This window comes from Microtus oregoni, unplaced genomic scaffold, assembly GCF_018167655.1.
Source record: "Microtus oregoni isolate MIOR12 unplaced genomic scaffold, Mior012 000000F_ref0000247, whole genome shotgun sequence".
Lineage (NCBI taxonomy): Eukaryota > Metazoa > Chordata > Mammalia > Rodentia > Cricetidae > Microtus > Microtus oregoni.
The window spans coordinates 86,107,836-86,132,553 of NW_024543059.1; the positions used below are offsets into that span (position 1 = coordinate 86,107,836).

General features: G+C 43.8%; 1 non-coding gene across 1 annotated transcript; it reads left to right on the forward strand.

The window, feature by feature from the left end:
• The first annotated feature begins 2,117 nt into the window (after positions 1-2,117).
• LOC121454076 lies at positions 2,118-2,275 on the forward strand. Its single transcript, XR_005975165.1, has one exon. It is a non-coding gene; the product is annotated as a U1 spliceosomal RNA (small nuclear RNA).
• Positions 2,276-24,718: the final 22,443 nt, after the last annotated feature.

The window sequence follows — 24,718 nt, forward strand, 5'->3', positions numbered from 1 at the left end:
TGGGGTATTTTGTTGTGCTGCTCTTCACATATTGAAATACTTTTGATCAATGGGCCATTAAGAAAGTGATAGTAATGTCTAAGGAAAAGTTTTCTTTACCCTGTGTATCTCCATCCTGGACAATATCGACTAGACTGTAATAGATGCTAGGCTAGTAGGGGTTAATTCAGACACATCTCAGCCCATCTTGATCATATCACACAGTATTGCCTGGAATGCCCTAATCCCCTTCTCCCTGCCTGTGGGAGTTTCCTGGGCCACTTCCTGTTCCCAGTCTTTGCTCCTCTCTTGTTCTGACCCCAACAGGAACCTTGGCCCAGTTTCCTGGAGACAATCTGTGTTTAGCCTCTGACTCCTTACCCTGAAGGTCTGTGGATGGGGGCTTCTGCTTTGCTCTTCTCTTCAAGTGCCAGTGTTGGGCCAGCTTGCCATGTTTCTTTGGCTCTGTGAGTGGGTGTGCAACCAAACTTAGATCCTTCCTGAGTGTACTGGAGTCAGAGAGTAAACCCATGTGGTGAGCACAATGGTTTAACAAAGTGAAAATACACACACACACACACACACACACACACACACACCCCTGAAATGTTCAAACATGTACCCTTCTGTCCTAGTTATCTTCTTGTTGCTTTGATAAACACTATGACTAAAGAGTAACTTGAGGAGGAAAGGGTTTATTTCACATCACACTGCCATTACTAGCTAAGCCAAGGGAGGCCATCAAGGCTGGGAACCTGGAGTTAGGAAGTGGAGACAGTGAAGGAATGCTGCTTGCTAGCTTGCTCCCTCTGCTTTGTTCAGCTATCTTTCTTATACGGGCCAGGCCCACCCGGCTGGAGATGGCATTGCCGGAAGTGGGCCAGACCCTCCTACATCACTTAACAGTTAAGAAGATACCCCACAGACACAAGCCAGTATAATCTGGTCAGTTCTTCAGTTGAGGTGCCCACCTCCCAGATGACTTAGGTCTGTGTCAAGTTGACAGCTGATCTAATATGACACCATTCATCCATCTCTTTGCCCATCCATCTGAAAAATGTTCCAATGTGTAGCCGTCAGCCCATTTCTCCATCATGTGCCAGGCACTGAGATCATGGGAAGTAAGTGTGACACTGGTTTTCTTCATAGTCTTATATTAATGATAAAGGAAAAGTCATTTTAATTTATCATTTAGCTATAGAGAGGAAATAACTAAGCAGACAATAGGAAGAATGATATGGTAAAGATGATGTGTTTTTTATAGAGATTCTCAAAATGGGGTGAACTTGCCACTATGAGACCTTCTACAACATCTGAAGAGGTTTTGTTTCAGTTGTGAAGAGGTGATACAGTGGTTGGAAGTCAGGCATGCCCCTAACCAGCCTACAGTACACAGGACAGCCCCTTCGATATTACTAACTATCCCACATTATACAGGACAACCCCCATAATGCCATTAACCATCCCACAGTACACAGAACAGCTACCCCAAATGTCACTAACCACTCCACAGTACATAGACAACCCCCCCCCATCAAATGTCACTAACCATCCCACAGTACACAGGACAACCCCCCAAATGTCACTAGCCATCCCACAGTACACAGAACAGCTCCCCATATGCCACTAACCATCCCACAGTACAAGCCAGTATAATCTGCTTAGTTCTTCAGCTGAGGTTCAGGAAAGCTCCTCCATATGCCACTAACCATAACATGGTACACAGGGCAGCCTCCTATAATGAGGAATTATTGAGACCAAATTATCAACAGAACCAAATTATCAACTGGGGGTGTGACTCAGAGGGAGGATGCTCGCCTGTCATATGCAAGGGCCCTGGGCTCTGTCCCTGAAGAAATTGTGAATAGAACTGAGGTTTAACTCCCCCCCCCCCACTGCTGTATATGCTGATCCAAACGTATCCAGTAGAACCAGTCTACAAAGTTTCCTTTAGCCTAATACCCATTGTGAGTTCCAATAATAATGTCTGGCATTTGTTGCTCAGGCTGTGGCAGGCATTCTGATAATACTTTCAGCTGACTACATCATCGAACTCTGAAACCCCTAAAGGGTAGACATCATTATTAGCTTGATTTTAGAGGTGAGATGAGTTTGGTGGAATAAAGAAACACGCACAAATCCTTACCTGGCAGGGGAGATGCCATGGTAATGAAGGGGGTTTTCCCAGGCTGAGGCTTATCCAACGCACTCCAGATAAGCTGACCCCCGCGACTGCCACAAACTCAACGGCATACTTGGTGGTGGTGGGGGAGCTGGATACACATTCTTTCCTGTTGAAATGAAATTTTCCTAACCAAAGGAAGAAACCCACACATGGGCTGGGGGGAAGGTATAACAGTTGCCTAGCATGCGTGAAGCCCCGGGTTCGATGCCAGAGCTGCCAAAGAGACAAGGCACTAAAAAGAAAAGAAATCTCAAAGCTTGGCCCAAGGGCTCACTGCCAGTGGCAGAGAAGGGCTTTCTGTTGACCCCAGGAATTGTGCCTCTTCATCTTCACCACAAGTGACCCCTTTAGCTCAGATGTGGAACTCCCCCTTGAGCTCGCTAGCAGCTGCTTTCGTGAGCTTGTGTGGGCCACAGGCTTCTGGTGGGAATCCGAGGGAGAAGAGGGTTGGCATACAAGTGCATACATTTAATCCAAATTTGGGGAAAGAGCGTTTTACACTTAAAAACAACAACATCTAGTTGAGATGGCTAATTAATGGTCCTCCCACGCAACTGTGCTGTGGCCATATTAATCCAATCTAATTAAACCAAATCAACCCAAACTGTTAGTCATCTCCAGTCCGGAGATGGCTGTGTTGACACAGAGTCAATGGTAGCGCTATAAATAGCAGATGCAGGCTGACAAGCTCCTGCACAGCCGGTCCTGCACAGCCGGTCCGCCTTCACTGCTGAAGACTTCACTGCTTCGGCCTCCCCCGCCCCCACTTCTCCTTTACTAACAGTCCCTGGGCAGTTATGATTTAGAAAAAAAATTAGTATCCGACTGCATTCTTTGTCAAATTTTGGTGTCTCCTCAATGCAGGGCCCTTAGTGCACCGGCATCCACCCCGTTGCTTGCACTACTGTGTCTGAACACTCACAGACTGTAAGCTGATCAAGTTCCCTAACCCCATAATCTAGCCGATAGAAGGTAATCGAATACCACCTCTGCCCATGTGATAGGGACGAATTCCTCTGTCTTCTCACCTGAGTACAACAGGCCTGTGCCACCCAGAAGAATGAAAAGGTAACTCAGAATATGTGGGGTCCGTACAGCCCAAGAGGATATCCCTATGAAGAGGAGGAGGTATGGGCCCCACAAATCGCAGGTCAGTGGGAATTCAGAATCTAGAACTCAGAAGCTGGTTTCCTTGCTCCCCCTGGGTTTTAAAAATGACTTGTGTTTGCCATAAGCCATTGATTTGCCTGTTTCGTTTTTGGGATTTTGAGACATGTGTGTGCCTGTGGGTGTCTTTAACACATCTGGAGGCATTTTTAGGCAGGATAACTTGAGTAGAGTTCATATCTGTTCGGTTGCCAGTAAATTGTAATGCCTTCATGTGCGTGGTCGATAGCAGTGTCTAGTGGGTTAAATGTCAAAGGTGTCACCCTTTCTTGAAAAAGCAAGCTTGACAGGTGCAGATGTTTTTTTGAGCAAGTGTCCCTTTGTCCCTTTGTCCTGTTTGTCATCGAGACCAGAGCATCACTTTTCTCCCATAAAAATTAGAGTGTCTCACAGAAACCATTTTATTTCTGACTTCTCTGCATTCATTGCACAGTAGATGGCTGCCCAATTGAGTGTGTGTGTGTTTCTTCCATCCTTTAGAAGCTATGGAAAAGTTAAATACTCTTTAAAATGTCAAGGTCCGCCATACGTTTAGGTCAGTACTATAGTCCTACATTTTAGAACCTTTCGGAAGGTATGCAGAGGTCCTGCTGTTAATCAACCTCATTCTACGATATCCTTTCACACGGCTCATACAGCTGCCTGGGACTACAAATATTCAGAGTCCTACTGAGTGAGAATAGGAACTGGCACCTGGTGCCTACAACCAGTACCTGGAATGCTTTCTCAGCCTGGGGCCTCAGGGCTCTTTCATCTGTTCTGGTTTGACAGAGGAGAGGAGCATAGTTCCTACGAAGCAGCGCAGACCGGTCATACAGCAAAGCTGCAAGGGCCTGAATGAGGGGCTGCTCTGAAGCCACGGGTCAGGGGCTCCGAGTGGGAACTGTCCTCTGTGCTCAGACCTAGGGTTTCGCTGAAGGACTGCGAGGCAGGGAGGCAGCAGAAAGAGAGGTAGCAGAGCAAAGTGAAGGCTGATGTGGGGATCAGGTTGCCTCTAATTTTCCTTACCTGAGCTTCATAGCAGTCGTGAAAGGAACAAATTGCTCCAGAAAACCGGATATCCTTTCCAAATAGATAATAGTGTATTTTATCTACTGTTAATTTTATCGAGAACTTCATTAGTTCATATGTTTTGATCAACTCTCATTCCTTCCTCTTCACTTCCTCCCCTGCCACCCACATCACTTTTCCCTCCAAACTACATGTGTTCTCTCTCTCTCTCTCTCTCTCTCTCTCTCTCTCTCTCTGTGTGTGTGTGTGTGTGTTTGTGTGTGTCTGTCTGTTTGTTTCAAAGCCCCAAATAAACTCTTCTCTAAATTGCCTGGTATTGGTATTTTATCACAGCAATAGAAAAAGTAACCAAGACACTTACCGAATAACTAAGGTTGACCTTGAACCCGTGCTCCTGCCTCTCCCTCCCAGGGGTTGGGATTATAGGTGTGAGCTACCATTCCTAGCTCTGAAAACAGAGTTAAGATACAGGTGGCAGGATACGCTGGAGACTCTGCAGACTTGAGGTGTCGCGTGATGTAAACGAGGGTGTTGAAGATAAATCCAAGGTCTAAGGCCCACTGTTAATCAAATGAGGTGATTGTACAGGGAGTAAACTTTTTATTTTTAGCATCAGAAGTTTTGGGCTTGGAGAATAATAACATTTGCAAGATTGCATGCAGATCATGGTCAAGAGCCATGGGCTTGGATGAGGTCATAGAAGGAGTGGCTGAGGCAGAAGCATACGTGCCCTGAGCTCCGGGTGTTCTGGTTTTAGAAAGCCAAGAAAATAAGGAGCGGCGTCAAGCAAAGAAGGAGTCCACTAGACAGAAAAAGGACCAGCAGATTAGTCGGAGAAGCCAAGGAAGGGTGTGATTGGAAAGGGAGAGAAAAACCGCATTCAATAGTGCTAGTAAGTCAAGTAAAATGAAGAGTGAGAATTAGGGCGATTCGCAGGGCCCTGGTGACTCCATTAGGATAGCTTTGATGGCTTTGGTGTGATGTGGCCCAGAGATCTGAGTGCAGTATGTTCAAGTGAGAATGAGCTGAGAACATTCGGAGACAGAAGCTAGAAAATTTTTGAAGAATTTTGCTAGGAATGGCAGCAGAGGAAGCACACACACACACACATAGAGGTATGCTAGTGTGTGTGCACCCAGATGCATGTGGAAATCAGTGGACAATCTGGGTGCCCCTCCTGTCTACCTTGTTTCATTTCTTTGTTTTTGATACAGGATCTCTCACTAGGACCTGGGCTCACGGATTAGGTGTGGCTGACTGGTCAGCAAGCCCCAGTGGTCCTTCTCCCAGGCTTCCGTAGCGTGGGATTAGAAGTGTGCCACCATACCTGGCTATTTGCATGGATGCTGGATACTGGGTTTAGATATGGTGGTGGCTTGAGCAGCAACACTTCACCAGCTGAGCTGTCTCCCCATGTCAGAGAAACAGCCTTTTATTTGAATAATCCAGAGAAGCTTATTATCATTTTTGAAGTTTCTTTTCTGGTGCTGGGATTTGAATCTGGGGTCTCTTGTATGTAAGGTGAAGCATTCAATAAACCCAGCTCTATTTATTTCACACCTCCCTGTTTTCTTTGGTACAATGTATTGTCCCTTCTGACTTGCCAATTTCTTTTTTTTAAATATTCACTTATTTATTATGGATACAATATTGTTTGCATATATGCCTGCTAGAAGAGGACACCAGACCTCATTACAGATGGTTGTGAGCCACCATGTGGTTGCTGGGAATTGAACTCGGGTCCTTTGGAAGAGCACACAATGTTCTTAACTGCTGAGCCATCTCTCCAGCCCCTGACTTGCCAATTTCTGTATCTTTCTATGCCTGGGGTTGTTTTTCTTTCTGGAATCTTGCATGCATGCAACTAACAAAAGTGCCAGGATATGAACCAGGGAGCAGCTCTCACCGATGGGTGATGGGATCTGGAAGGTAAATCTCCTCTTTTTCGGGGGAAGAGGAGGTGGGTGGAGTTTAAGGTACTGTGACACCACTGTGGAGTGAATCCATGGGAAATGCATTCCAGCTGTTCACAGAGGTTGCTAGGCTTGCAGACAACATCCTCTGTCGATTGTTTTTTCTTCCTTCCTGGCCTCATTGTCCTCTACTCTCCAGATGGTGTTTCCTGTAACTCCCACTAAATTACTTGTACTTGAATCTTTGTTTCAGGGGAACCTAAGATGCTTCATATTTAAATGTCATCTAAAATTCCGCGCAACTCTACGGCCCCATGTGCTGGGCCACACTAGCAAGAGTGTGGAAGCTCCTTGCTTCTCCACACCTTCCTGATTCCTCACTCCAGCTGGCTGTTCCTGATTCATGTCTTTTACAACACGGTTTAGAGTTTGCAAAACTGTGCTTGAAAGTCTCCGTCTCAACAAATGCTTTTCTGGGGGGCAAGTTCACTCAGTGGATTAGAAAACTGCAAGATTACAAAACTTCTGCTAAAAATTTCTAGGCTTCTTTTTCTATCTGTGGCAATAAAACATAGACATAATTGGTCTTAGTTCCTAGTTTCAAAACTCTTAAAATCTCCTCACTAATGAGGGTGATAGGAACATCTGTAATCTGTAAACGGTTTTAGACTACAGCTGAGTTCATGTTGCCAGGGTGACCCTAGATGGCTTCATGATGGTGGATGGCTGCTAGAGAAACCAAGCTCTCGGTGCAGTAGGCTCTACCCGTCTGAGGAGAAGCAATGGGCTGGAGATTTAATGGAATCACGAGTGCCTAGTGGTTTATCAACTACTCCTAGAAAATAGAACCTCTCAATAAAACAAACGCAGGGTTCTGAGAGCTTCCAAATTGGTGAACACTTGGAGGAGCTGGGAGGGAGGTATCCCCAGAGAGAGCGTGGAATCTCTGCTGTTCTTCCACACCATTCCTATGCCTCTCCTCAGTGGGCTGTTCATGATGAGTCATTTATAATCAGCAGGTGATGGTAAGAAGCTTTTCTCTTTAATCTTATGAACTATTCTTGTAAACCACTAGACAGAAGGAAGAAAGTGCAAGAACTCATGATGAGTAGCTAGCTGGCCAATAAGAAGTGTGGGTGGCAATGCAAGTCTTGCCACTGGTGTCTGGAGTGAGACAGTCTTGGGGTAGGCAGTCCTTGACTTGTGGAATTGGTGGCTCCAGGTAGACCCTGTCAGTATTAAATCAAATGACAGGACACCCAGTCCATGTTGGCAGAGAAGTGCTTGGCATGGGGAAACCCTCACACATTCGTGTTGGAAGTGCTAGGAGTAAACTAGCAGGGAACTCCCATAACATAAATTCTCTTAAAAAAATGCTCATTTCTTTAATTTTTAGTCATTAGTGCACTATGAGCTTTGCCAGATATAAGGATGAGGGGAAAGGTTAACTTCACGCCAGGCATATTAATTTTGCATCTGTGATATCTAATTATATGAAGTCTGAGGAAATTATTAGACAGTAATTCTCAGGGATCTTGGGCAATTTTTCTTTTAGGATACTTTATGCATATTAATTATTCAACCAGGAATCTCTGAAGGAGACAGCTGATTTTTGACTCGAGAAGGTTTTGAACTCCTCTTGAGAGACTAGTTTTTTTTCTCAATGTACTATGTACACTTGTTATTTAAATAAACTTCTTATAAGTATCTGAAGAACACCAGATACCTCCTTTTATTGCTGCTAAACATGTAATTTCTCTTCTGTCTACATTAGACTCAAACGTGTTTTCAATGTAAAATAATCTGGCAGCTTGCCCGTTAAGTTGAGGACGCTCTTGCACTAGGAGCAGAGCACTGACTCTTCTCCCATCTGTGCTTCAGTGTCCTCGTGTCCGTGTCTCCTGAGAGGAGAGAAGTTGGTGGAAGTGTCGCACCTGTTCTTTACTGCGTCTTAAGATGTTGACATGGTCACCAAAGCCTAAACCAGCACAGCGCACCAGTCTCTGATAGGACAAGTTTTGCAAAGGAGACTTTATAAGGCTTCTGTCATGTAGAGACCAGCAAAAGTCTCAAATCTGTCTCCTCAGGGTGATGGTTTAGGAGATGGCTCAGTGGGCACAGGCGCTTGCTGCGTAGGCCTGGAGACAGAGACTTAAGTTGAATCTCTGGAGTCCATGTATAGGTAGAAGGAGAGAACAGACTCCATCCATGCTGTCCTCTGACCTCCACATGTGTGATCATGGCATGATTGCCTGATGTCCATATAGCATGCACACACACAGTAATCATGAATAAAATTAAAAAGAGAAGCAAAGAAACGGATTCCTGAGGTGTTGGGGAAGGCAAGTGATCATAAGCAGAAGCAAAGCTATTGGCCAGGTGCTTATGCTCAGCCAAACTATGCTCTCCATGGGACCTTGTACTGAAAATGACTGGGTTTGTACAAACTGAGTGTGCAGGTTTTGCTCACAGAAAGTCAAAGGTTACCCAGCAGACACTGGGGCTCAGGTGAAGAGACAGCTGTTTCAGCTGGTTTGAAATAAATGACCTCCAAGTGCCCCCAAAGCAACTTGGGAGCCATCTCCATCTGACCGGTGCATCCAAAGTGTCATTTGCAGTAAAGTCACTGGGGCTCTAATGTTTAAATACAAGGCCTTTACATTTGGTTATAAAGAAAGTATAAGTAAGTGATTGTGAGGATAGAAATATCAGGAGTTAAAAGTCAGCTATAGAAACATAGCAGATCCGATGTCAGCCTGGCTGCATTAGACCCCATTTTAAAAAGCCAAAACAAAGAGAAAACCAAACCAACTAACCAAGTATCCAACCAAACAAAACCACATAACTAAAAGCAAGTGAAACTAGAAAGTTTTATTCAGGTTTCTCTTCCACTTACTATTCTCCACAACAAATTCTTATATATTCTTTCTTGAAGAGGATTACTTGAAAGACATTTGCAATGTGTACTCTGATTGCTGTGTGCTAGCAAAATGGTTTCATCTTTGTGACGTGGTAAGGTGGGCACTCTTCTTGTCCCCACCTTCTGAACCCAGAAGACGCAGACAAGAAGCCATCAACTTGTCCGCATTTCCACTACTAGGTGGAGGGACAAGCTGTCAGCCACCGACTGTCTCAGGAGACCATGTTCCCACTCCCTATTGGAGAGCGACTTTCACACTGATGGGTTCACGCTGCTCTCCTGAGCATCTGCTCTGTGTACCCAAGTGCTTCCTAGGTGTCTCCACCTCGCTGTCCAGCAAATGCTTCACATTCTACACAACACAAGCCGTGACTGGAGCCCTGGTTCCCCCAAGAACACCCCATGGCTCTGTTTTAGAAAATGACATCACCATTCAGGGAGTAAAGGCTCAGAGTTCTGGGCATTATCCTCGGCTCATCACTTCCCCCTCAGCTTCTATCTACAGCTGTTTTGCATATTCTGTCAGGCCTCTTATAGATAGATGTCTTTAATTTTCCCTGCTGTCATCACCTAGGGGTGGTGTAGTTTGCGCATAAATCACATCCACCATGGAGATTCATACATTTGGACATTGGTGAGCTAGTGAAGAGCTCCCTCCCTCCCCACTCTCCCTCCTTCCCTTCCTCTCTTCCTCGCTCCCTCCCTCTTTACCTCTCCTTCCCCCTCCTCTCTGTTTTTATTTTTAAGGCATGCTTTCCCAGGATGACTTCAATTCACAACCCTCCCTCCCCTGCTTCCAGGGAGCTGGGATTTCAGGCATATGACACCATACTCACTACAAATGTCTATCTGTAAAAGGAAGAAATGGAGTCTATAGGGAGATGGGGTGAATTCAATGTAATGGAAAGAAGTGCTGATGAGTTTGCCCAAGTAACCAAGTGAGGTTTCTGGTGCCTGATAGCACAATGGTGTTTGTTACATCAGAGATTCAGCATATATAGATCAGCTATATAGAAATGAAGCCTCGCAAGAGAATGGTCCTTCATTCTGGGTACATACTGTAATGTTCCTTGTATATTCACTGATGTCTTAATTTTGATCTTTAAAATGACATTACAAGAGGAGAGGGAGATGCTCCATGATGAGGATCATGTGCCGTTCTTGCAGAGGATCCAGTGCCATTCCTAGCATCCGTGTCTAACATCTTACAACATCTATAGTCCAACTCTAAGGGACTTGGTGCCAATGTCCCCTGTGAGTACCGACACTCCAGATATCCACACACAGATACACATAGTTAAAAATAAACTAGATCCTAAAACTTAGCCGGGTGGTGGCAGCGCATACCTTTAATCCCAGCACTTGGGAGGCAGAGGCAGGTGGATCTCTGTGAGTTCAAGGCTACAAGAGCTAGTTTCAGGACAGGCTCCAAAGCCACAGAAAAACCCTGTCTCGAAAAACCATAAATAAATAAATAAATAAATTAGATTTTAAAACTTAAAGATTTATATAAAAAAACTTAGAAGAAATTATAAATCTAAAAAGGTAAAATATTACATAACTACCTGTCCCAAACAGCTATTTCTATGGCTTGATGAACATGAATTGCTCTCTGGATGAAATGTGAGATTTTATTTTTACAATTGTATATTAAATCTTCAATTAAGTTCATAAATAAAATGTTCATAAACTTTATTCAAATGTGTTTTGTTTTAAATCAAGTTTTCAGAATAGTTCCAGAGACAAGTGGGGTGATTTTTTTTTTTTTTTTAAAGAAAGACATTAGCTGAGTGTGTTGGAACTCATCTATAATCCCAATATTCAGGAAGCTGAGGTCAGAGGATTGCTAAAATTCAGAGTTAGCATCAGGCTAGCTTTGGGCTATAGAGTGAGACCCTGTCTCAAAGTAACAGCAAACCAGAATTGGAGACATCGTTAGTTTTAAATTTTTATTTCCAGTGATGGAGACTGAACCCAAGGATCTGTGTATGCTATACAAGTGCTCTATCAGGAGCTATAACCAGAACCCTAGAAAGCTTTAAATCACAAAGCAACAGATCTTAAAAATGCAGATAATAAGCAAGTCATCTATAGATGAACTATTCTAAAACTATCATTTTAGTATATCATCTTTTAGTCATTTAAAACTTGTCTGCTTTAGATGATAATATTTAATATTTTTAAGATTAAATTTAAGAAAAGTTTGTTTTTATTCTATGTGTATTTGTTTGCCTGCATGTATGTTTGTGCACCATATATGCGCAAGGCCCTCAGAGGTCAGAAGAGGATGTCAGAGCCCCTGGAACTGGAGTTACAGTAGGGTTGTGAGCCACCATCTGCGAATGTAAGAGCTGGGAACTGGACCTTGGTTTTCTGCAAGTAGAACCAGTCCTAGTAACTGCTCGGTTATGTCTCTACCTCTTAAAATTATACTCTACATCTATCTATCTATCTATCTATCTATCTATCTATCTATCTACCTCGTGTGTGTGTGTGTGTGTGTGTGTGTGTGCGCATGTGTACCATGCATGTGTATGCCAATATATGCCATATGACAGATGTGGCAGTCAGGGGGTCAGAGGGCAGTCTTGCCCCTGAGTACAGATACAATGTGGTCAGGTGCCTCACACTTTGGCCTCATTTCTTTCTGGCCTGATGGTTTGGACTCTCCCACAGAGTTACTAAGTTAACACAGCCCTTCCCTAGCAGTTTAGCCTCTTCCTGGCTGGGCTTGTCCATTTCTGTACCTCTTCCATCCCCAGAGTCCTCCAGGTCCTTAAGTTTTTGTTGTTAGGTTGTCTCAGAAATAAGAAAAATAACCAACATACATATTATACAACTTTTCACAATGGAAATATCAGTGCCCCAAAGTTGAAATATAAGGCCTTATTTGGTCCTGTCATCAGCAAGTTCTTTTTTCTAAACTCTTTTGTTAGTGGATTGTCCATACTGAGTAGCAAGAAAGCAAGGGTATAGTCTAGTTTTTACTTGGAACTCAGAGATCCCAACAGGGTTTCTTCTGTAATCGAGAGTTATTTTATTGCTCATCAAAAAAGTTGACAAAACGGAAGCAGAAGGCTGTGGTCCAGTACTTATGCAAGTGTAAGGACCCAAATTTAATCCCCAGAACCCACAGAAAATATGGACGTAGTAGTGCATGACTGTAATTCCAGTGATCCTAAAGGGAGATGGGCAGTAGACAGAATCTCCAGAAGACTGAGGGCCACCTAGTCTGGGTATGCAACAGAACAATGTCAGACATACCCTGTCTCCAGCAAGATGCAGTGAGACTTACACCAAGGTTATCTGCTCACCTCCACATGCATGCTTGGTCATCCATGTCCCCATGTGCCTGTATTCACACACACACACACACACACACACACACACACACACACACACATACAGGATCAGAGATGGATAGAGAGACAGACAGAGACACAGGGACAGAGAGACAGAGACGGCAGGAAGAGGGAGAGGAGGAGGGGAAATCTGTGCTGGACATCAGCTGATGACTATAAATCTAGACTTTATGCTGCAATACCTAGTTGTTTGTAATTCATGCCTTTCCCAGGGTTCTTATTTGCTACTTAAAATCTTTTTACTGTTTTATGGCTACTGCACTCACAATTGCCATATGGTTATATGGCTTCCAGTCTTTAGCTGCTTTATGTGACTAGCATCGCTGGAAGGATCAAGGGTCGATTCTCTTTGAGTGATGCGTTAGATCGTTTGCAATCTGGTTCTTGTCTCGTTTCCAGCCCCACCTGCACTTTCCTGGTCTAACCACAGGAAGCTATGTCCTGGTCAAGCATTGCAGCCTGGTTCATAAGGCAGTGACATTCAGAGGTGGGGAAGAGTAAGTGGGACGAGACAGATAGACGCCTGGAGACCTTCATAGCATTCTGAAGGGAAAAGCTGATTCCAGTTAAAATCTATGCAGCTTACATTTGAAGGATACAACAGGGAAAGATTCCAACTATAATCTTTTGGTCCTAAAGATACAAAGACAAGGCTAAGTTTTACAGTTTTTACTATGCTGAGATCTAGGGGAAGATGTGATGTTGCCTGGAGGCTGATGTTTGGGACTCAGGATGTATTCTGAAGGCAGAGCCAGCAAGTTATATGAAGTAGCTGACTGTAGGGGATACAGGGAAGACTGGAATGGTTCTGAACGACTGGATAGATAAAGTGTGCACAGAGCTGGAGAATTCTGGAGGCGGAAGAGTGTAGAGGCAGGATGAGCAGCAGCCTGCAGCAGATCAAGCGCTGGGAGAGGGTAGGGTGAGGTGTTTTGTCGGACTTTTCTCGGTGTGTGTCTCACTAAAATAGGCAGCTGGGACTATTTACTTCAATGACGTTCCCAGAGGATGGCAGACACAGGACAGCAAAAAAAAAAAAAAGTGCTTGCCTTTTGATTGGACAAGGGAGAGAGAGAAAGAGAGAGAGAGAGAGAGAGAGAGAGAGAGAGAAAAGATGCTTCCAAACTCACACTGAGAGGCATGACATGAAAGGCAGGGGTGAAGCAAAGCCCTCTGGGATAACCTGAGTAGGCACACTAGCAAAACTAGGAAGAAAGACTTCATTAAACAAAGACACAGGGACCATGTCTGCAGCTGCTGAATGCCCTCCTCCTCTTATGAGGACATGGGGGTGTGAGGGCAGAACCCAGAGCGTGTGGTCTGCAATACAGCCCCTCCCCCAAACAAGCCTCTGCTGACCCATTCTTTCTTTAAGTTGTTTGAAAAAAGATTTATTTATTTTTGTTACTTTTCATTATGAGTATTGTGCAGATGTCAGCCACCACAGGGTAACTGGATGCTGGCACTGGATCTTCCTTGAGTAGGAGTTAGCTGTAGGCTGCTGGATGTAGGAACTGGGGCTTGAACTCTAGTCCTCTGCTGGGGCACTATGCACTCTCAACAGCAGAACCATCTCTTCAGCTCCTGGAAGTTTCTCTCTCTCTCTCTCTCTCTCTCCCTCCCCCCCTTCTCTCTCTCTCTCTCTCTCTCTCTCTCTTTCTCTCTCTCGGTTATTTATTTAGAGATAGACTTTCTGGCCATTCTTCCACTTTTCAGAAGTCAATTTCTCACACATTCTACACTATTGTTAGTGAAAAATTTTAATAAAGAGTAATTTTTGTATATTCTATTTTTAAATATTTGCTTTTTACTAAAAGGTCAATGTTTAAGAGAAATATATTCTATCATCTCTGCATTTCTTTATGAAAATGAAAGTTCAGATGCGAGATGGTGGTGCATACCTTTAATCCCAGCACTTGGAAGGCAAAAGCAGGCGGGTCTCCAGCCTGGTCTACAGAGGGAGTTCCAGCCAGTGATATACAGAGAAGCCCTGTCTCAAAACAAACAACAGCAAGAAAAACAACAAAAAAGAAAAGAAAAGAAAAGCTCAGGAGTCTCAGACAACTTTTCTTGTTGTGCATTTGCTTATGTTCCGTGAAAACTGGTCAGATTCTCTTGTCTTTTGAGGGCTAGAGACAAGAAAAAAAACAAATGATTCTTTTCAATGGTCCTCGGTCCATATTCCTGTTATAACCACTTCCTTAAAGATTATTCATTGACCTTGTGTGATTACTGTGCAGGCCGAGTGGCAGGTTTTAGATTCTTACTGATGACACTTGTCTCACCTAATGTAGCTCACTGTGCTGCTCGTTGCCCTCTGGGTAGGGTCTGACTTTTTTAAAAAAAATATTTAAAACAATCATATGTACATGTGTCTGTGTGTGTGTCTGCGTGTGGGTACGAGCATGTGATGTGAGTACAGATGTCTGTGGAGGCCAGAAGAGAGACTTGGGTCCTTGGGGTTGGAGTTACAGGTGGTTGTGAGCCAACCAAAGTGGGTGCTGGGAATGATATTTGGGTCCTCTGCAAGGGCAGTGCGTGATCTTGACCATCAAGTCATTTCTTTTTTTTAAAAAAATATTTATTTATTTATTTATTATGTATACAATATTCTATCTGTGTGTATGCCTGCTGGCCAGAAGAGGGCACCAGACCTCATTACAGATGGTTGTGAGCCACCATGTGGTTGCTGGGAATTGAACACAGGACCTTTGGAAGAGCAGGCACTGCTCTTAACCTCTGAGCCATCTCTCCAGCCCCTCAAGTCATTTCTTTAGCCCCAAGTTTAAAGTGATTTTTGTTGTTTAGATTATCTGTCTATCTATCTATCTATCTATCTATCTATCTATCTATCTATCTATCTATCTAGTTTCCTGAGACAGGGTTTCTCTGTGTTAACAGTCCTGACTGCCCTGGAACTAGCTCTGTAGACCAGGCTGGCCTCAAACTCACAGAGATCTGCCTATCTCTGCCTCCAGGGTGCTGGGATTAAGAGAATGAGTCACCATGTCCGGCAATGTGTGTGTGTGAGTGTGTGTGTGTGTGTGTGTGTGTGTGTGTGTGCTGCAAGTGCTGTTGGAGGCCACAGGTATCGAATCCCTCTGGAGCTGGAGTTACAGGCAGTTCTGAGCCTCCCAAAGTAGCTGCTGGAAACTGAGCTTGAGTCCTCTGCACAAGCAGCGTGCACCCTCGACCACTAAAACTTTCCTCCAGCTGCAAGTCTCAAGCTTTAAGCCAATTTACCAAAGTCCTCCTTCCTCTCTTTCTAATTTCCATGGTGTTGGTGCCCAGTGACTCTGAGCGGAACCCGTTTTTTAATTGCTTCCCAGTCCAAGTGTGTATTGTTCCCTCAGCTCGAGATGCCCTCTTTGCTCTCCCTTCCAAACCCCCACAGGAACTTGTTCACCCAGTGTTCACCCAGCAACCTTGTTATGTAATCCCGCCTAACTCCTGTTTTGCATCTCGGTCTCTGGTGACTCTGGGAACCCTCCACTTACTCTTCTCTATTGCTTCCTCTCACCAAAGCTCCCACTGCTACGTCCTCACTCTGCCTTCTCCCAGTTCTTGATGTGAATGGAGTCTGACTGCCCATCCATAGCCTTTCTCTGAATGTAAATTCTTTAAGAACAGTGCCAGACAAAAGAGTGTAGTAAAGATTTGCTGACCGAGTGCAAAGATACAAAAAGTACATTGATGTCCTAAATAAAACAGGAAAAGTTTACCTAAAATATGTGTAATGTTTTGCTTGTACATACATTATTCGAAACACTGTTATTAACAATCGTTATTAACAACTATGAGTGCCAGTTTATATTTTGAAGACTAAGCTTGCATGGGAAAGCTTGGTCATACTAAAGATGTGAGAATTGATACAATTACAGGTGCTATCAACAACAAAGCAGCTTCTAGAACTTGGTTCAGTTTAATAATAATAATAATAATAATAATAATAATAATAATAAATAGTATTTTTGTTGAAGAAGTAGAAACTAAAGGTCTCCTTCTAGTAAACTGGAAATATATTTCTTTTGGAGTTTCTACATAGGATTAAGATTCCAGAAAAATATATTGTTACACTGTAAATGAAGGATCACCATGGAAACTGAGGGATACACATCATTTATGTCCCAGGCTTCTAAATCAGAATGATTGAAGGAAAGTGAGCCAGATCAGGGAAATTTCGGAAAGCACTGAGGATGCCTGAATGGGTTCCTTAGCCTGGATCCCACCCTAGAGAAGGATCCTATGGCCAGAGACAGTAAGAAGTGGAACATATTGTAATCACAGGACCCTGTGGCTTTATCACCTCTGGATGATAGAAAGAACATCTCTGTAAGTGTGTATTTCATGTATGGTCTTATTTTGGAACAAACAAAATAACAGAATCTACACCCAAATAGATATAATTATAGGAAGCTTGTGGAAATTAGATTTCTAAGTCTTCGGTTTTTTTTTTTTTTTCGTTTTTGAGACAGGGTTTCTCTGTGGCTTTGGAGCCTGTCCTGGAACTAGCTCTTGTAGAACAGGCTGGCCTCGAACTCACAGAGATCTATGCCTCCTGAATTAGGTCAGAGAATTCATTTTAACAGTATTAGTACTCTTGCATGTTATAGCAGTACCATGTGACATCTTATTTAGTTCTGTTACTACTATGAATTAGAGATTATTATAAAGCCCTGTTTAGTAGCAGAGAATATTGTGTCCAAAACAATGCTCATACTGAGCTTCCAGATATGCCTGAAATTCAGGTTTCTGTTATAAACCCAGTATTTTCCACTATTTACATACCTTGATGACTCCTGTAAGTTTATCTCTTCACATTTAAATTACTCATTTAAAAAATTAATTTTTCAAATCTTTGTAGAGTAGTTGCTTTGAGTCTATTTTCTCTTCTTTAAAATTGCAGTAATAACTGGGCAGTGGTGGCGCACACCTTTAATCCCAGCACTCCGGAAGCAGAGGCAGATGGGATCTCTGTGAGTTTGACGCCAACCTAGTCTACAAGAGCTAGTTCCAGGACTGGCTCCAAAAGCTACAGAGAAACCCTGTCTCGAAAAAAACTAAACAAAAACAAAAACAAAAACAAAATTGCAGTAAAATCATATTGATTTCACAGGCAGGTGGCATGGGACCTGAGGTAAACATTGTTCTGACTGGTTTCCTTAACTTTATTTTCTTGAAACCAGGTCTCAGGTGGTGTAAACTGGCCTTAAACTCACTACTTCGCTGAAGATGATCTTGAACTCCTGATCCTCTTGACTCTACCCTTCCAAGTGCTGGGATTACAGACATCTGCAACTGTGCCTATCTTTTGTTTCCTTGACAATTATTATATTCCTGGTAGAAATATGTTAAGTATAGCAGAGACGTGTTAAAATGAAATTCAAATTATAGCACAAAGATTCCTAGTGATGTTCCCCAGCACGGTGATAGTGGTAGCGTGGTCAGAGTTGGGTGATAAATTATGAGGGAAATATTATATTACATTATTTACGAGAAAAAATTCATTAAAATAGTTATTTATTTATTTGTTAATTATTTAGAGTAGCCCAGGGTAGCATGAAATTCACTGTTGGTTTTGAAACCTTCCAAATCCTAGAGTCTTAGACTGCTGCTGGGTTTGTAGGCATGATCCCCCACATCTGGCTTCACTTTTACATTTCTTCTGTAATGAGAGTGTGAATGATAAGCAATTATAGGTAGATACATTCTATAATATGCAAAAATGCATTGTCATTGGCTTACTTGAGACGGTGGACCAGCCACCAATTAGAACCCTGGTAAATGTATGCACCTGACCACAAAGGCGCCATTTTTTATTGGTTGTCTTAGTCGAGGATGTTATGACCACTATTAAGACTAATGTTCATTAAACTAGTTTTTCCTCTTTTAAAAAATATTACTTGGTATTTGTGGTGTGTGTGTGTGTGTGTGCGTGTGTGTGTGCGCGCGCATGCGCACATGCCAGTGTCATGACTTGCGTGTGAAGGAAGTTCAGAGGACAACCTATAAGAGTCCATTCTCTCCCTCCACCATGTGAGTTCTGGGGATCCAAATTATGTCATCTGAATTGACAGTATCATTTGATTTTTTTTTTTTTTGAGGCAGTGCCTCATGTAGCCACAGCCAAATGCTATGTCTACAGGTGTGAACCACCATGCCTGGCTAGTCAGACAAAGGAGGTTTACTCAACGTTGCTTCACTGTGAAGTGAAGATGTAGGGGGTTCAGTAACCCTCAACTTCACCTTGGGGGTACTGAAACTATAGGTTTAATAGAGGAAGAATCGGGGCAGGGTTTGAAAGGTGTGCGTGTGCACGTATGTGTGCGTGTGTGAAGCGGTGTTCACCAAGTGTGTTGTCCTGACCATTGCCCTGGTTCCCATTCTGTAAGGTGATCTGAAGAGGTCTCTAGGACTCGAGCCTCGCTGTATAATACATTACAAATGAAACCTATCACAGAAGCCCTCAGCATTGCTCAGACATCCTCCATCCCTCTTCCCAGGTCTGGTTGCTGCTAAATCCCTTGGACTTTATGTATCATATCTGAAAATGGAACTAAGCGATCTTCCGCATTCCTTACAGTTCTCTGATTCCACTTTGGAATCCTTAGACAGTCATTATTGTGATACAGAACATGGCTGAGCAACACCAAGAACTTAAGGTCTTTGTGGGCAGGTATTTTTTTTTTAAGATTTAATTTTTAATTATGTGGTGTATTTGCACAAGAGTAGATTCATTCTATAATACTCAAAATATGCATTGTTGTTGGCTTACCTGGGAATGTGAACTAGCTAATAATTAGAACACTAATAAATGTATTCACCTGGCCACCTTGCTTTCCCTTTACTTCCCCCAGTTTTTATTGGTTTGCATTAGACAGGAATGAGAATGTACCCTCAGAGGCCAGAAGAGGGGGTCAGATCCTCTGGACCTGGAGTTCCAAGTCCACAGTTGAAAGCTGTGGACCCTCTGACATAGGTATTAGAAAGCAAACATAGGTCCTCTGGAAAAGCAGTGGTTGCTCATAACCACTGAGCCACCTCTCCAGCCATGGGTAGGTATTTTACGAGCCACAATTACTTAAACAGTTTCGCATTTCACTTCTAGTATGATAAATTTTGTATATGTATTTTATTTTTATTTATTTTACTTACCTTTTGAGGTACTTGGGATTGGACTTGAGGCCCTCAGAATGCTAGGTCAGTGCTTGGCTGAGTGACATCTTCAGCCTTGCTTATGTATTTTGCTAAAAGCTGCTTTTAGTTGGCTTTCCTCTTTCTTTCTTTCTTTCTTTTTTTCTTTTTGGTTTTGTGAGATAGGGTTTCTCTGCAGCTTTGGAGACTGTCCTGGAACTAGCTCTTGTAGCCTCAAACTCACAGAGATCTGTCTTCCTCTGTCTCCTGAGTACTGGGATTAAAGGCATGTGCCACAACTGCTCAGCTTAAATTGGTTTTCATATCATACAGGGAATTATCAAACTATTTGTTCAATTTAAATTATACCAAATTTAAATTTCTCGGGCCTTGTTTTATAATCTAAAAGTAAATTATAAGAAGCAGTCATCACTTGCTGGGCATTGGTGGCGCACGCCTTTAATCCCAGCACAGGCTCCAAAGCTGCAGAGAAACCCTGTCAAACTCCCCCCGCCCCCAAAAAAAGCAGTCATCACTCTATTTTTTTCTTTTACCTTCTTAGATAATATCACTACTGACTGGACAAATATGTTTCAACGAAATACTCTAATGATAGTAGTTAAAACAGAATATGTAAATTTCACAGCCATCAAGCCTTTGACTATTCCCGATTCATTTTTCCTTGACTTCTTTCAACAAAAGGGTATTTCTCTCTTAATCTTTACAGCTAAAGGATCATGCTTGGTTTTTAATGGCTTCTACTGTTTTTCTTCCCACCACGGTCTTCCATTACTTTTTAAAAATTTTATCCTTCCTACCTCCATGTGCCATAACTAGTCACACCAACTGAGTATCGGCCTGCGTGCCATTCTGGGACACAGTTCGGGAGAACTGCGAGTGTCAGTGAAGCGCTTGGAGTAGAAAGGGAGGAGGAGGTTTAGTTCTTGGACTGGAAGGAAAGGTTGAGGAATATGAGGAATTTAGTCTAAGAGCAGTCAAAGAGCTCCTTTGCATTTCTGAAGAGCTGTTGTGTCAGAGTGACTAGGAATTTCTGGTATAGCCTTGAAGGGAACACTTGGACAGCGGGGCTGGCAGAATTTGAAGCTGCATTCAGCAGTATATATTCTCTCTCTCTCTCTCTCTCTCTCTCTCTCTTCTTTTTTCTTCCCAGACAGGGTTTCTCTAGCTTTGGAGCCTGTCCGGGAACTAGCTCTTGTAGACCAGGCTGGCCTCAAACTCACAGAGATCCGCCTACCTCTGCCTCCTGAGTGCTTGGATTAAAGGTGTGCACCACCACTGCCCGGCTGGCTCAGCAGTGTATTTTCTAGCTTTGCATGCACACTGCATGGAATGCAGGGCAGCCTAAGCAGTCTGCTCGCTAAAGGTGCAGTGGGAAACTTCATTTCCTTTGTACTCTCCTTCTGTCCTTACCTGCTAAATCCACATACACACACGCACGCACGCAAGCATGCACGTCACCTTCCTTTTCCACATGAAGGGACATCGTAATTCTCCCATTGTTTTTCATGTGTGCCATGTCATTCTTTATGCTGTATGAAGTGGAAGCAGATTCCTTACTTGGATTAATTTGGGTGATGGGGAAGAAGTTTCCAGTGCTCCCTTCTCCATGGGCGGTAAAAGCAAGCCTTTACTGTGAAACGACGACAGGAGGACCTTTGACCTGTCACAACTGAGACAATAATGTCTTCTGTGATCTCATCAGAATCTTGGGGTATATGTATGTGTGTTGTGCGCACACTGGTGTATGTTTTGCTTGCAGATTTTTATAGCATGATTTAGAGAGGTCCTATTTAGCTGACATTTACTTTCTGTTAAAGCTATGTATTACACACAGCATAGTATTAAAAAATTTTATCATGATGTATAGTAAATATGCTAAGGAAAAATAACTTTTTCATTTTGGTTCGAGACATCTCACACTGTAATCCAACTCTTGAAGTACTCTTATCTTAGATTCTCATGTGCTGGGGCTATACACATGACCAGAACTGAATTTGGGTCCTCTAGAAGATCAGGAAGCACTCTGTCTTTCCCCATCCCCCCAAACATGGTTTCCCAGTAGCTTTGGAACCTGTCCTGGAACTCACACTGTTGACCAAGGCTGGCCTTGAATTGACAGAGACCTGCCCATCTCAGTTGGGATTAAAGGCACGCACCACCACCCAACTGAAGCACTCTTAACTGCTGAGTCATCTCCTCAGCCCCCATTTTCACTTGCTTTACAAGGCTTTTTGTTAGGTCACAATTCATTCCTCATGAGCAAAATCTCCAAGGCGAATTTTATGAGAGGCAATGTAAAATCACTTTAGAAAGCAGCAGGACGGTATCCAGTTATATCTGGGCTCTCTGACAGTGCTTTGCGGGGCTCCTGAGATTATGAAAATGACTGTCACATGGCGGTTAGATGCTGTAACCGAGGCCTGTATTCCTGGACGGAGGATCAGGAGTTCATCATCACCCTTGTCGACACACAGAGTTCCAGACCACCCTGGGGCTATATGAGACCTATCTCCAAAAAAAAAAAAAAAAGAACACCTGGGTGGTGGTGGGGTGCACCCCTTTAAGCCCAGCACTTGGGAGGCAGAGGCGGCAGGTGGATCTCTGTGAGTTCCAGGCCAGCCTGTCCAACAGAGCTAAATCCAGGACAGTCAGGGCTCTGTTACACAGAGAAACCCTGTTTTAGAGGTTTGGGGGAAAAGAAAAAAAGAAAAAAAAAAAAAAAGCAAGAGCCTGTGAAATGACTTGGTGGGTGAAGATGTTTGTGTTTGTCACCAAGCCTGAGAACCTGAGCTCCAACCCTACATGGTGGGAGGAGTAAATGCCTATGGCCATTATAAATAAACACAAGCCACCATATCTGACTCCAGCTTTTATTTTCAGTGCACTTTAAAAAATATATCATTCAGATGAAAAATTCTCTACAAGAATTTTAACCCACCAACTTTAGAAATGGGTTCAGAGTTGGCTGGTTTTCTAGACAAAGGTGTGGTCAGTTGCAATTCATAGACTTTGTTTTTCTATAGCTTTTGTACAAAAATATCAATTACTTCTTTTTTAGTAAAATTATTTTGAATTGTTCATCCTAGCAGCACCAAGATATGGAGAATAAAGATGACTTTGAGAGGTCTTTGTTCTTAACTCTAGGCCTTGTGGCTCTTAGAATATGTTACACACTTCCAAAGATTCAAGCTCATTATTTTTCAGGACTTTTGACCATTTTAAATTTTTTGTCTTTTTCTTCTACTCTTCCTATTCCCCATATGTGAAAATGAGGGGGTTGGACTTTGTTCTCAATGATTTCTCCGGCTTTCCATATGTGAGGTTTTGGGGTTCACTTGGATGTTGTAAGGATAGGGTGTGTTTTTAACTCTCTCACCAGCGATGTGTTTGGCTAGAATTACTGAAAAGCTGTGAATAATTTTTCTGCATATCAAATTCGTATCTGCTTATAGTTTTGTGCTTGGTTAGCTTTCTGGAAAGCCAGCAAAACAGGCTAATTGCGCTTAAGAACCCTGAGTTGAGTTGTCTCTCTGGCGTCAGTATTCCAAGTCACTTTAGTTGGCTCTTCGCTCGAGCGCCCCTTCTTCCCCTAGAGGTTAACGAGCAAGGGAGAACCAGAGCCTTACACAGACGGATCCCTGTTTCAAGGAGAAAGCACTCAGAGCGCATGCTCTGCTGATAGTAGCTCAGTAGCGCCATTTTCGTAAGGGAAGGACTGACCACTAATTACGTCCTTAGGGCGCACAGCACAAAAGTTGTTCAAACTGGATCCTTAACGTTGCAGAACAAGTCCGGAGCCTCTTAGAGAGGAACCTTTGTACTCCCTGCAGCTCTCCAGCAGAGACTAAAGAAATTATCTTCTGTTTATTTCTCGTGTGGACAAGTGGTCTTTTCCCTCTTCTTGACTTCTCTCAGGATAGCCTACAGTACGAGACCAGAGCCTTCTTAGACTTTTGTGAGGATTTTGCCCTCACACCGGTGGCCAAAATGACAGGATTTGGAGAACTGGATGGGAATGTTCTTTCCCTTGAGAACAAAGCCCAAGTGAGAGCAGAGTCTAGTACGTGGAGGACATCAGTCCACGTATTCCTGAGCTAAGAGGTAGCGCTTCTCTCGAAATTTGCTTATAAAGAAGGACACACAGATCCCGTCGGTGGTGGGAAAATAGGGGTTGATGGAAAGACAGCTGGCTGTATGACCCGACAAGGAGGTCTGAGGGTTTTCAGTGTGAGTGTGTGTTTGTACGCGCGCGCACACAGAAGAGTTTAGAAGAAACTGAGTGAGTGGAGCGTGAGAAAAAGAGCTTGAAGAGGGACGAGAAAAATCTGACGAGGAAGAAGACTTAAAGAATGCAGAAAGGGTAGTGGAGACAGAACATCCCTGCTTGCCAGGCTACAGCAGCTTCTTCGGAGGTATCCACTTCTCTCAACCCATCTCTTTCATTCATAAGTTTCTGGCGCCGCCTGACATTCCCCACCCCCACCGGGCTGAGGGCTAAGTTTCTTGTCTAGCAATTGGTGAAAGGCAACAAAGCCTTAGCAACTGGCTCCTAGTGACCCGCGGGGCGCCTGGTAACTGAGGCCCGAGGCCAGAGCGCAGGAAGAAGCCGAGCTGTCCCTTTAAGGGATGGCCGCGGAGCCGTGAAAGTGGAGGGGGACGAGGGAGGGCGGGGAGGCAGGTCTGGGGGCGGACCTAAGAGGAGGAGGAGAGGGAGGAAGAGTTGCTGTTGAAAGGAGGTGGCGAAGGAGGAGTCAGAGCAGCTGCTGCCAGCCCCGCGGGCACCACCGGAGTCCTGCCCGCTGCCGCACAAGTGGCCACGGGCGCGATCCGGGCCAAACGCCTCGTCCTCCATGATCACTTTGGGAGCCGGGGGAAGACTTTGCTCGGCCGTGCGAACTGGTGTGCTTTGCCCAGGCTTGGCGGAGACGGTACAGCGGCAGCAGCTCGAGCAGCAGGAGCTGCAGCTGGAGCATCAGCAGCAGCCGCCGCCACAGAGTCAGGATCTCAGCGGCTACAGCCTGGGGCG